Here is a 14,348-nt window from a genome sequence, read left to right on the forward strand (position 1 = left end):
CAGGCGCCCCTAGAAATCTATTCCTTTATTCCTGAGTAAATAGCTATATTATTCATTATAATTACTTTGTAAAATATAACTTACCCAACTAACTGAGAAACAGGTGGAAAGAAAAAAAGACAATGGAAGAGGATCTTTATCCTTATGGGTAACAAACATAACAATATAAAGTGTCAGCTGAAGTATGATCATGATCAGTAATGTATGAATAACTCAGAAAAACAAGACAGCTCTTATCAAGTGTTTGGTGTCTTTGCTCTAGTGGTTGATTAACTGCCATATACAGAGTTTCAAGTGCACACTTTTCCAGTTTTCCGAGTTCTTTTTACCCATTTATCATCAAAATGAGAAAACTCTTGCATGTAAACCAACTTTAAATAACTTAATATCAGAAATCACCATACTCTCAACTTCAAATCCAGGTTTTAAAATTTTACTTGAAATTTTTAAAATATATATTAAATTCTTTAAAATTAGAAAAAAAAAGCAAATTTCATTAAGCCAATGAAATTCCATGTTTGATTTTATATTATAGTTAAACCATTTCTTGCATTTCCATTTTACTAAAATTATTTTCACTGGAATCAGTTCCAGTTTTTCTACATGTAAACTTCACACTGAAGTTATAATTCAGTATTACTTTTTTTCTTCACGAAAAATTAAAGCCATTAGAGCTTCTGATATTATTAACTTTTTTTTGTGGTTAATTAACCAAGACCAATTTTTTTCTACACAAACCTGTAGGTTTTATTTTGTCAAGCAAATTTGATTTTCCCATCAACTTTTAATAAATGACAATTTTATCATGTCTGTTTTTCTCAATTTTTCCAGTTTTCAATGTTGCCAGCCAGTAGTTCTTTTTCATTTTTTATTCTATTGCAGAATTGTGTCTAGTTTTAGCCATTGGTAATTTCATTTTGTATTGATTATTTTTTATCAAGTTCAGTTTTTCCTGTTAACCTAGTCACAATATCCTTATTAAAACAGCCAGGCAAGAAACCCCAAAAAATGCAGGACAGTGATTGTGGTATGTTTGGTGGCTTTAGAAAACAGAATTTTACAAATGGAATAGATCTTAGAAATCAACTAGTCAATTCTCTCATTTTACAAGTGAAAAAACTGAGGTGCAGAAAGGTTATGTGACTTTCCTAAAGAGAGATACAAATACTTCATCAAAGGCAGTGGTTAGTTAAGAATGGAGGTGATGGGCAAATGTAGTAAATATTGAAGAGATCAAGGTCAGGACGTGTTTGGTTAGGCTGTGGGATCAGGGAAAGAGATGAGCATGGGATCATTCTGGATTTCAGGCTTGGGTGCCTGGGTGGATGTTGATACTGTTAACTGAGATAGAGAATAACTGAGTAGGTTAGGTTTGACAGTGGGGGCAGATGATGAGTTCAGTTTTATTTAAATTAAATTAAATTAAATTTAACATATAGTATATTATTAGTTTCGGAGGTAGAATTCAGTGATCCATCAGTTGCATACAACAGCCAGTGCTCATTACATCACGTGTCCTCCTTCACGCCTATCATCCACTTACCCCATACCCCCACATATCTCCCCTCCAGCAACCTTCAGTTTGTTCCCTATAGTTAAGTCTCTGATGAGTTCAGTTTTAAATGTCAAGTTTGAGATGCCAACTGGACATCTAGATGAAGTTTGAGTATTTCAATAGGAAATTTGAAAAAGGTTTGTGTGGAGAGACAGACTTGGGAGTTATCAACTTACCGGTGGCAGTCCCATGAGAATAGATGAAGTCATCGAGATGGGAAAATATCCACCACAGAGGCAAACTTGTGGCCTTCAGATGTGTTTTGTTTGGTCCAAAATAAAAGTTTAATGAAGTTCATATTAGTGACCAACATTTAAAATTTAAGAAATTTTATGTAAGTACCTGTATATTGATCTATCTTTTAAAATGAGGATCTGACATCACCAAGCCAGCACTCTTGGTTGGCAAAAATCATCCAGAACTGAGTAAAGACCATGAACTCCAGTTCTCCATAGTCTCTAATCATGAGCTTCACTCCTTTGTGTTCACTGCCTGAGCACTTGTAGGCTTTTGGGTTTCCAGCTTGAGGTAGCCTAAGAAGATCAAGGGGGAAGAGTTAAGGAAAACAGAAAGAAAGAGGAGCCCCTCAATGGAAACTGAGAGGAGGTGGTCAAAGAGATAAGAGGAGAACCAAGAGGGCTTGGTAACAAAGAAGCAAAGGATTGGCCTTGAAGGAAAGAGGAACAAATCTTGCAAAGCATTAGAAATTGTTTCAGCTGCATTAACTGGCTTTTTGCTGAGGCCCAAAATTTAGGAGTAATTTTTGACATTTCTTTTCCTTTAACGCCTTGTGTAATCCATCTCCAAGTCTGTCATCTCTAGCTCCAAATTATCCCTTAAATTTGTTCATTTCTCTCCGTCATTTCTTACAGCATCACTGCAAAAGCAACTTGCTCTCTTTGCATCCTTTGTCTCCCAATAGTTCACTGCAAACACAACATCTAGGGCGGTTTTATAAAAACAGATCCTGTCACTTGCATGTCTAAAACTCTTCACTGGCTACCCATCACAGTTCAAATGAAACCCATACCGTTTATGTTGACTCAGGCTCTCCAAGATCAGGACTCTGCTTGCCTTGTTGATCCCATCTTCCGTTCTTTCCCCAGCCTTTCTCACTTTCACAATGGCACCAGATATTATCTCCTCCCCATAGTTTTCGAACATGTCGGTCCTTTTCTTGGTTGTTCTTCCTCCAGATCTCGACAGAGCTGACTTCTCAGTTCAACAGGCCTCTTCATAGTTAACTTTCTCAGCATCTCAAACTAATGGGCGCCCTCCTTCCTTTAGTTTCTGAGCAAATTTTTCCCTTCCACACACTTCTGACCTCTACGAACGCATGTAGATTTGTTGAGTTATTCACTGTTTACTTTCTGAACTGAAACGTAATCTCCAGCAGATTACTGTTTTGTTCACTGCTATAACCTCCTCCCGATTCCGTTAACACTGCTTGCGAGGCACATAATAGGACTTTAATAAATTGTGGTGGGATGAATATTACACTACAGTCATATGTACCAGGAGCAGGGTAAAATAAGGAATAAAAAGTGCACTGTTGTAATTCAGTAACTTTTTTTTTCTTAAATGCCTATAAAATTTTGCAATTAGAAATAACCGGGTAACAGGGTAACCCCACAATCCCCAAGCCAAGCTGCCCCCCGCCAGCCTAGGCTCTAGCACTCCCGCACTTGCGCAGACCTCCTCTCGGCGACTCCTCCCAGCTCTTCCGGAGGGGGCGGGCCTGACCGACTGCGGTCCAGGCGCGCTTGGATGACGTCACTAGGCGCGGCCCGGGTAGCCCGTGGTAACCCGAAGTCTGCGGAAGTGGAGACCGGTGGGCAGGCGGCTAAGACAGGTAACCTGTGCGCTCCCTGTTGGGTCCGTGCCTTCCTCTTCTCTGGCGCCGCGATGGCGGCGGGGACAGCGGCATCCCTTTTGAAGGCGACCGGGAACCCTCCTCAATCCTCATCTTCCGTCGGTGGGGTCCCCATTCCTTCTCAGTCCTCCCAGACTCCTGAGGCTGAACCCGATACTGGGGACTTGGGTTGAGCAGCCACTTCTCTCCGCCTCAGCTCTCGCGGTGCGGATGGGCGCCGGCTTTCCTACACCCCGTGGCACAGACCATTCTTCAGCCTGCGTTTGCGTCCCTCTTCCTCTCCTGCCTCCAGGCCCACTTCCCCCGCCCCTCTTCGCCCCACAAGACTCATATCCAGGCTTGTTTAAGGAGATAACAGTTTACGATTCTCTTAATTTCACTTGTAGTGAAACCCAGCCACTTTCCTTGTCCTCCCCCCGCAACCGTCTAGTTCCCACCCCCCGCCCCTAGGATCCTTACTGAGAGCATCAAGCTTTGAGTTTTGGTGTCCCTAAAGAGCATTCGTACTGGCAGTCAGAGTTTTGCTCCTTAACGCATGTATTTGTTGAGTAAGGAAGTGGCGTAGTAATGTGAAAATCTGTTGTGATAATAAATGGTCCACAGGGGATCCAATCAGCTGTTGAGATGGATGGACTGTTAGAGCATTTCATTAAAATGTTCCTTGTTCCTGGCTTTCTTTTTGGTTTTCAAGCAGTGTTAACAAGTACCTTTGCAAAGTTAGCCGTCAAAATAAATAAGCAACAGAACGCCACTAGGAATGTTTAGACAGCAAAAAATAATAAAATTCATCTTGTTGATAAAAGAATATGGGCTATTACAAAACCCAACAGGATTGATATGGGAGGAAAGGCAGGATTCTGAAATCTTTGATCCGTTGACGGTTTGGTTTTGTATTTTTTTGTACTTTATGTTCCATTTTTGAATAGAGCATATCTTACTTCATATAATTTTGAGAAGCCTACCAATGACTTGCTAATTGGTAAGATTAGATTCTTCTAATATTAGGGGGACAAAGTAGAATAAGATTAGAGAGTAACAGTCACTCATCGTTAACCATCTGCTATATCTCTGGGACCATGTTTGACACTTTGCATATGTTTTCTTCTTAGCTCACACAACCACCTCGTAAGTTAGGAATTATTACCCTCAGTTTGCAGAGAAGGAAACTGAAGCTCAGGTATGTGAAGATAACTTGCCAAAAACTCTTAGTTACTAAATGGTGGAGCCAGGCTTTAAGTTGAGTTCTGTGTATGACTTCAGAGGCTATACCTTTTCTTTTTTTATATAACCGTACTATAAACGATCAAATTCTAGGCTTTTCACAGTACTCACACGTAATTCTATGAGTTTATTCTCACATCAGTCTAAGTGATGAATTTATTCTCTGATCAATCTAAATGATTTATAATATCTTTAGTATTAAGTTCTTATATATCTGGAATTAAAACACCTGGAAAGCTTAATTTATGATCCTCACGCATACACACACACACACACACACACACACACACACACACACGCCATCCTTATCTTTAAGAATGAGATAAAAGGCAAGCAGGATTGCTCAATACAACCCTTTTTAGACCCCTCAGGGAATGTGTAATTCTGGATTGTTGAAAGTTTTACCCTTTTAGAAATGAAAATCATACTGTTTTGGATAGAAAAATTTTAAATGACCTAAACAATTCCTTGTTTGCTTAAATACTAAGTATACTGATGTGTTTGAACCTTTTCTATGTCTCAGAGCAGTCATTTTAAATATCACTTACTGTCCTGTGTTGTGATACAGTGATTTCCTCAGAGCTTTTATTATATTTGACCACCCACGCTACTTTGCCTTTTGAGTTTGCCTGTACTTCTATGTATTCCATTCCTTAGTGTCACCAAGAGATTGTAAACCATAGTGATTAAAAGCAGGGTTTGGGGGACCACATTTCCATTATTCAGGTCCTAGCTCGACCACTTACTAGCAGCTCAGTGAGCCCAGACAAGGTCGTTGACATCTCAGTTTCCTCATTTGTAAAATGTAAATAATAAGAATACTTTTCTCAGAAGATTGTTGTGAGGATAAAGTGAGTTAGCATCTGTAAAGAGCTTAGAGCAAATCAGGCATATTGGAAGAGCCATATAACTGTTTGCTAATATTGTTAGTCTGGTTTTGGCCTTATGTATCATTTCTTGAGTGATATTTGATATATGGTATTTATGAGTTTACTGGAGAATTAAATTATCCCAGCTAGTGTGCCCTAACCTTAGCCATTCTGGGAAAATGCTAATTTATTAAATTTACTTTTGTTGTGTCTTTGAAATGCAATATGCCTTTTGGTTGTGGTGTTTGGAATGGAGACTTCAAATATTTTGTGTTATTATATGTGTCAAAATAATAGACTTTTAATTTCTGTTTTGAATTTGGGGGATATTTCAGTGGTTTAAATTATGGTCTACCAATATATGGGAACCTCCTCTACTTTTGAATTGAACACATCCATTTATGGTGCCCTACACAGGTATACTGCTACACTCATGTTATGATTCCATGTGGATAAATACCTCCTCATAAAACTACCATTGTGCATTAGCCACATATAAAGGTATTTTTCTCAGTATAATCCTCTTTTTTTCCTCTTGAATGAGCTAAAAAAAATTGACTATCGGCACAATGAAATAATGTTCCTTTTTGAATTTCCAAAGTATGTACCGATTTTCCAGCATGTGTTTTAAACCAAGTCCAGCTAAGAGTTGATATTGACTCCTTTGGTGTCCATTGTCAGGAACTTGAAAATATGTGATCTTTTTTTTTTTTTTTAATTTTAGTACCATTAAGGCTGATGCTCGTGTTGAAAGTACTGTTGAAAATATAGGTTGTATTTTTAAAAGATATTTTTTGATTGTGGTCAAATACTCATAATACAAAATTTACTATTTTAACCATTTTTAAGCATACACTTCATTGCATTAAACACATTTGCAGTATTGGTTTAATTATCACCATTATCCATTTCCAGAATTTTTTCATCATTCCAAACAGAAACTCTGTACCCATTAAAAAGTAATTCCCCATTCCCCTCCTCCCACACCACCCCCCAGCCCTTGGTAACCTCTGTTCTACTTTCTGTTTTTCTGAATTTGCCGATTCTAGGTGGACTTGTGCATTATCCTTTTGTATCTGTTTATTTAGTATATTTTCAAGATTCATCCTTTTTGTAGTAGAGTTCATCCATGTGGAAGCATAGATCAGAATTTCATTCCTTTTTATGGCTGAATAACATTCTATTGTATGTATATAGCATATGCTATACTTTTGATGCATGTTGAATTATGCTTCTATATACGCATTTCATATGATACAATACTTGGTGATTTGATTTGTGAGTTTCTAGAGGATGGGGATGGAAATACCAATTGAAATAACGTTATTGAACAGTGAACAAAATACCTGGTAACAGTGTTAAATTGGATCTTGAGCCTGTATTACAGTGTGATTGGTCGTCTCACCTGATATTTAGTCTCAGGGTAGTAAGGAAAATAATAATCATGATAACATTACCTAGTATTTCCATAGTGTTTACAGTATGCCAGGCATTATTCCAAGCACTTTATCTGTGAGGTAGGTACTATCACCGTTCTTTTTTACAGATGAAGAAACTAGATGCAGAGAACTTAAATTAATTGATTTGTTACAATTTACAAGGCTGGTAGGTGGTGGAATTGGGATTCGAACCCAGGCTGGGTGGCTCCAGAGGTGATTTATCCTGTGTTTGGTGTTGACACTTGGCTCAATATCAGTTTTGCAACGTCAATTGTTTTGCCTGCCACATCCTTCCTCTACCCTCTCTTTTTATACCATTTTTAAAATAGAACATTACTTCTGAGCTTAGTAGGCAATGGAGGAGCATCTGAACCCAAATTGTCAGAAGGGTGACTGGTGCTTCTCATTTGGTTGGGGCGATAACATTTGAATGGCATTCAAACTGCATTTTCACAGCTTAGTTCATATTATCTTTCACTGAGAGCCTGTCTCTGGAAAAGCAGATCCTGAAACGTTTTAAGATCTTATATTGCCATATATATGTGTTGGTGTTTGACTTTAGATATTGCACAATTCCCACACTCTTTTTCTGTGGGTAAAAAGAGCCTTTTGTTTATAATGTTGTTACTGACTGTCAGAATGGTTTATGGCACATTTATTTTGTTGCTAACTCATTACTCTGTATTGCTTGATTCCTGAAGAAGTTATCTTGAGATAGCATTTTTAGATACATAATCAATTTCACTATAATTTTTTCTTGGCTTTTTCCTTTGCTTACATTTTATTTCTTTGACACTTGCAATTGAAGGTTTAGTTTTTGAAACTGATGGGAATTGGGATATGCTTGATAGATTTTGGCAGCAAAGGAGAGACATCTCAGCCTATTTCTTTTGCACTGATCATGTTTTGCCTGTGTAGCAAGTATGGTGCATATTTGGAGGTGTGAACTGTCTGAGTAAGTCTGGCAGAAATCGAACTATAGAATGAATGCTAAGGATTCAGAGGGCCCTTAGGTATTTCTCTCATACCCTTCACTCAGCAGTTGGGAATCTGAAGCCTGTGATGATTAAATGATTTGCATATATTCAAACAGAATCCATTAAAAACATTTTTTTTAAAAGATTTTATTTATTTATTTGACAGAGCACAAGCAGGGGGAGTGGCAGGCAGAGGGAGAGGGAGAAGCAGGCTCCCCGCACAGCAGGGGAGCCCGATGTAGGACTCTATCCCAGGACCCCGGGGTCATGACCTGAGCCGAAGGCAGTCGCTTAACCAACTGAGCCACCTGGGCACCCAAAACAGAATCCATTAAAAAAAAAAGAAATCGTTCTGTGTTCCTTTGAATCATACCTCATTGTGTTTGTGTAGCACCCTTATTTGTAAGAGGAGACTCCCTTTTTTTACTTATAGGTACTTAATATTCTTATGTATGTTTTAGGTGAGAGAGAATGCCCAGAATTGGATAGGTTGCCAAGAAAATGAACTGATATGATGGATCCAGGTGATACATAGGTTAAATCAATAGGACTTTGCAATTGTTTATGTGTGGCAAGAGTAAGAAATCTGGGGTATTTGGATAACTGAGTAGATGGTGGTGGTGTTCACTAGGAAAACTGAGAAGAGGTCGGGACTCGATGTGTGCATTCAAAGTGACCAGAGCTTGGATTGCATAGACACGTGAGAAAAATTGAAGCTAAAGCTGGAGGGCATGCCAGCATCTAGGAAGGGGAAAAAGGAAGCACCAAATCAGTAGGAAGAGATAGAGTGGTATCGCAAAAACCAAAGAAGAGAGAATTTTAAGGAGGGTATGGTCATTAATGCTTCAGAATTCACACCTGGAAGAACCTACTGAAGCTGACATATAGGGAGTCGTTTGTTTCCACTGTGGAGTTCTAGTGGCATGGGAGGGGTGTGCACAGTGGACTGGAGGGGAGATGGAGTGACTGTCGGGGATAGGGAGCGAAGACAGTTCTTTTAAGGGATTTGGCTGTGTGGGGAGAGAGAAGAGCTGGAGAAGGATGTGGAAGTAAGGAAGGGGTTTTGTTCAGTTGTGTTTTTTTCCCGAGAAGAGATTGGAACAGTCACTTAACTCTGAGGGGAAAAGGGCTGAAGAAGTTGAGGGAAGGCATTCAGGGAATGGATTATTGATGAAGCAGCCTCCTAGAGGTCAGTGAGAGGTGACAGAGCACAGGCCGTGATCAGGGAGTGCTGGGAGTGCAGGAAGGAGACTTCCTCCACCTCCCTGGGAGGGATGGCCTGGGGAAGTGTGGGGATAGAGATGAATAGGTTTATAGGATGGGGAGGAGATATGTGCAAGTTCTTATCCGGATGGTGGCGAAATTTCTGAAGTGAAGCAGGTAAATTTGCTGATATTGAGTGCTGATTTGGTGAGGTGAGGATTGAGAGGAGAGGTAGAAGTTTGGAATAGTCACTGAGGGGAAAGAACAGGAGTTGAGGGGGCAACTAGAGACAGACATGAAAGGTTGCCTGCCTGGTCATGCTGGGGGTCCTGTTGAGGTTGGAATCTGTGAGTATGTAGCATCTGCCTTTTGCATGGTCATGTGATAGTTATTTATTTAACTTTTTTTTTTTTTTAAGCTTTGAGTTCAGTACACTGAGTTTAGAAGTAGAAAACTTGGGTGATTCAATTGGTTGAAAGTTAGGTTTTATAGAGCAGGTGTCAGAAGGACAAAAGAGCAAGAGAATTGAGGTTAAAATGTTCTAAGAGTGAAGAAATGAATCACGTTATCCAAAGAAGGCCACAGAGCAGAGATTGTCAACTTCAGAAACATTTACTGTTCTCCCTCATGGGGGCTGTCCTGTGCTGGGTACGATGTTGAGCGTCCTTGGCTTCTACCCCCTAGATGCCAGTCGCCAACCCCTGCAGTTGCGACAATCAGAAATGTCAGACATTGCCAAATGTCCTCTGAGGGGCAAAATCATCCCCCGACTGGCACTTCTGCCCTAGAGCCAGAGGGAGCAGATGCATTGAAGATAATGGAAAAGTCGAGGGACTGGAGTTTCGATGTAGTGAGAGTTGGTGAGTAAGCAAGAGAAAGAGTGGGAAGAACAGGAGGGCATGCTCTGGTATTAGATGATGGAAATGAGGTATTTCAGTGATGGGGCTGTTCCCAGTAATGAAAATGTCAAGAACGCACCATTGGTTTGCTGAATGGAGTGAAGGCAAAGGTTGTTGGCAGTGAGTAGGTAATTTTGGAGGAGGGAAAATAGCCAGCCTACAGTGATGGAGCAAGCTGGAAACGCAGCTGGGGAACAGCCTGAGTTCTGAAATGAGAACAGAAGTAAGACTTGTTGGATGTTTGTTTCCTTACTTTATCGATACATTAAGTGTTTCTCAGCTCTTTTTCTAACATCATCAGTTCCCAGATCTTGTATCTCCCTTCTGTAATGTTTTAAAGTTGTGGAGTTTATCCAGCTTGGTTTTTGTGGTAGTTTTTTTTAGGTGAGGAGTTCTTTTTTGTTTCTTTTTCCATATTTTCTTGATCTGATTTTGCGGTCCTTTACCTCTAAATACATTACTTTTCAAAAGGCCTTGGTTCTGTGCTGTGTGACCTAATTTCAGGGTCTCTCTTTTGCACTTGGGCATCTCATTAAGAAGTCTGCTCTTTGGGGCGCCTGGATGGCTCAGTCGTTAAGCGTCTGCCTGCGGCTCAGGGCGTGATCCTGGCGATCTGGGATCGAGCCCCACATCAGGCTCCTCCGCTATGAGCCTGCTTCTTCCTCTCCCACTCCCCCTGCTTGTGTTCCCTCTCTCGCTGGCTCTCCCTCTCTCTGTCAAATAAATAAATAAAATCTTAAAAAAAAAAAAAAAAGTCTGCTCTTTGGCAGAAGTGTCAGCATATCCTTAAATCTTACAGCCTCTTAGAGATGTTCTTTTCCCTGGCCTTCCCCCAGCTGCATTTTCTTCTCTTTTACTCCTTATTGTTTCATATTCATTTTTAAACTGTAATTATATGTATGTACAGTGTTGATTGAGAGGTAATTACAGTGGACTCAGTAAACTGGACCATAAACTACTTGTAGAATATGCCTTTAAATGCTTTCTCCTGTATTCAATAAATCCATACTTCAGTGGAACTTTTTTTTTTTTTTACTTTATTTAATGAGCTTACCTTGTGTTATTCATCAAGAAAGAGTGGGCACCAACTCCCACCTCTTTTACAAGACATTGAAAAAAAAATCTTAATCTATAGATATAAGCTGATATAGATTTTGTTATATCACAAGTGCTGTCATTGCAAAATAGGAAGTAAGTAGGTGGCATTAAAAGCCTTGACATTTTTACTTGAATTTTATATGCATTATTTTTTGTGGATGCTGATCTGTTTGATCAATATGTTGTACTATATTTGATAAAGAATAATAAGTAGCTTTATTAAGGAATATCTTATGATAGCTAAATCCCCTAATAGTGATTAACAATGATATTTTATGACCTTATTTCCATACTTAAATATGAGGATTTCCAAGAAAAAATCTGTTACCTCAAAAAAAATGATAACCAATTTTTCGTAAGGATTTGATCTCTTTTGGTGTTTGGGATCTCAAAGGAGAAATGAGTTGTTCTCTCCAAACCACAAAAACAGACATTCATCCTAAAGACAAAACCATGCCGGAAAACAACATTTTATCACAGAAGTTGCGCTTTAAAAAGCAACAGCATTACATCTCATCCATTGCTCTCTGGTGGCAGATGACACTAAACGATTTTTGTGCCCAGTCTGCAACCACACTCAGTACTTGGACAGATACAGGATTCTTCAGGGGTCCCATTGGAGCACATGTATGCCCAAGGACCTTGCCTATTGTTCATAACAAAGCATTTTGATGGTGAACGTGGCTTAAAGACTTTTCTAATAAATAGAAAGGTTTAGGTTCTGGAAATACAATGGTTATGGTATATGTTGTGTTTAGTCATGTTCTTGCAATGATTTAAGAAAGTCATATTTTTTACACGTCCTGGTAAATTGTTAATGTTATGCAGTATTTGCAACATTTAACCAGCTTATGGCTAATACTTTAAAAACACACTTCCCTGTTGGTGTTGTTAAGTGTTGTTCTCCAGGTTTATTCTGTTTCCTTAAGTATATATCAAAGTCTCAAAAATCGACTGCTTAACCTTACTTTTAAATCTTCCTAATTAATTTTAACATGGGCCCCAACTACATATGTTCAGTTGTATATTCAAGTTGAAAAGCTAGTGGAGATCCTGAAGATCTTCTAAAAATACTGAAGCTATATCAAATGCATCGTCTTCTCTTGCTCCCGAATACTATTCAATTTCTAGGAATTAGTTGCAATCTCTTTTCTTGGGAAGGATGAACTGCATACCTGTTCAGTTCACCACTTAGCACCTGATGCTAGGAGTATATGTTAAACATTAATGCAATGGATTTGAAAGGTATTTATAGAGAATGGAGCACCCATTTGTAGTGTGTAAATTCCAGACCTATTTCTCAATGGAGAAATCTGTTATATATTTATTCCCATGAGGAGCAGAATGTAAATAATGAGATCTGAATGTTGCCAAAATTTCTAGAGAATCTAATTTTGCCTGATATTTCCTTCAGACACAGTACTCCTCACCAGGGTTGTTTATAGCTGTAGCCCCATGACAGTCACCAAATAAATCACTAAATGGAGGGAGCCCATCTTGATTTCTGGCTAAAGAAAATGTAGTTTCCTAAGACAGGAACAGAGGGACCTCCTGCCCTTCCTACAGCTTTCCTGCCGTAGGAAGTACGGTTTCCTATAGAGGACAGAAAGATTGTACATGCAGGGTAGGAAGTGGGGGCTGTAGGGTCAGACAGAAGCCAGGGATTAGGAGAGGGATGGGAAGGGTGTTCATCTCTGCAGTTGCCAAGAAAGGACAAACTTTTCACCCGTACTGCAAGTTTTGAGTGATGGGAACTTCTTAGAGCGTTTGCCAGATGGAGGCTTTTTTTCCCCATGGCATCATTGAACTCCATTCCCCACAGCATCATTGAACTCCACAGTGGGTCCTAAATACTGCTGGTTGGGAGGAGACCAGAGTTAGCTTAAACCACGTTCTCAAAGTCTGGTCACTAGACCAGCAGCATCAGTATCACCTGGAACTTGTTAGAAATGCAAATTCTTGGAGCCCACTAGTTGATGTTTTAACAAGATCTTCAGATGATTCATTTCAAGTTTGTAAACCACTGGCTCAGGCAACTCAAAGTGGTTGGGAACCACTTTGCCTAATTGTGTCAAAGTCACAGTGTTGTGAAAGAATGAGTGAAAAGTGCATTGCGTGCTGGAACATCCTTTAGTCTTTATTTAGGGATGAAGTTCTTTTTACAGAGTATGCTGTGTTTCAAGTTGAAGGGCAGAGGAGATACTGGTATCCACACTATAGATCTAACAGGTAACATTGCGCTCCCTGGTGGCTGCAGTTCACACTGAAATCTAAACTCTGCCAGACTGTAATAGAAGACAGCTTTTCACTTTGCCACCTTTTTCATTTTAAATATGTATGTATTTATTTATTTATTTTAATTTTTTTTAAAGATTTTATTTATTTATTTGCCAGAGAGAGAGACAGGCAGCGAGAGAGGGAACATAAGCAGGGACAGTGGGAGAGGAAGGAAGCAGGTTCCCAGTGGAGGAGCCTGATGCGGGGCTTGATCCCAGAACACCAGGATCATGCCCTGAGCCAAAGGCAGACGCTTAACGACTGCGCCACCCAGGCGCCCCTCATTTTAAATATTTACTCCTTGATTTTCTTTTTGTACTTTGTGTAGGCAATGACCTGTGAGCATCCTGTTTTCATGGCTTTTTGATAGCAAATGTTCAAGTAGCTAAATGGTTCAGAAGCATTAGAGTAGAATTACCTAGACATCTTATTTAAAATGTGGATTATTGACCCTTGTCCCTGGAGATTCTGATTTGAAACATCTGAGACAGTGTCCAAGAATCTGTACTTTTTTTTTTAGTAGACTTTTTTTTTTTTTTTTGAGGGGGGATGGGGCAGAGGGGGAGAGAGAGAATCTTAAGCAGGCTCCATACCCAGCACAGAGCCTAATGCAAGGCTTGATCTGATACCTGAATGTTTAATATCTACTGGGAAATTGTACAGAGATGCTTGGGATAAAATTCTAGAAATCATGAGTATTCTTCCTAGGTTAAAAAATGGACTAAAGGACCAGTTTGACAGTGTAACATTATAACACAAAACCAGTCAGATTTAAAAATTTGTTCTATAATTCATGTTTTCTGAATAATCTTCATGAAGCCTACATTTACATTTATGGGGCTACATATTAAAACTTCACACAGAAAAGGAATGAACTAAATTGAGAAGATACTGTAAAAGTATATCTTTTCACAGTCTCCAGGCCATGTGCCAGAAG

The 14,348-nt window shown here is 39.4% G+C and overlaps 1 protein-coding gene across 19 annotated transcripts in view; it reads left to right on the forward strand.

Moving 5' to 3' along the window:
* The first annotated feature begins 3,313 nt into the window (after positions 1-3,313).
* The window catches only part of AOPEP (aminopeptidase O (putative)), a 323,900-nt gene continuing 312,865 nt past the window's right edge, over positions 3,314-14,348 (forward strand). For 18 of the 19 annotated variants that reach the window (XR_006776735.2, XR_015722917.1, XR_015722920.1 and 15 more), the window contains exon 1: positions 3,314-3,407. The gene's annotated coding sequence lies outside the window, so the exon portion shown is untranslated. Of the gene's footprint in view, positions 3,408-4,537; positions 4,606-14,348 lie in introns of all 19 variants that reach the window. The other variant, XR_015722915.1, reaches the window with a different exon arrangement.

The sequence above is a fragment of the Ursus americanus genome, chromosome 34, assembly GCF_024610735.1.
Source record: "Ursus americanus isolate L20-20 chromosome 34, mUrsAme1.1.p, whole genome shotgun sequence".
NCBI classification, from domain to species: Eukaryota; Metazoa; Chordata; class Mammalia; order Carnivora; family Ursidae; genus Ursus; species Ursus americanus.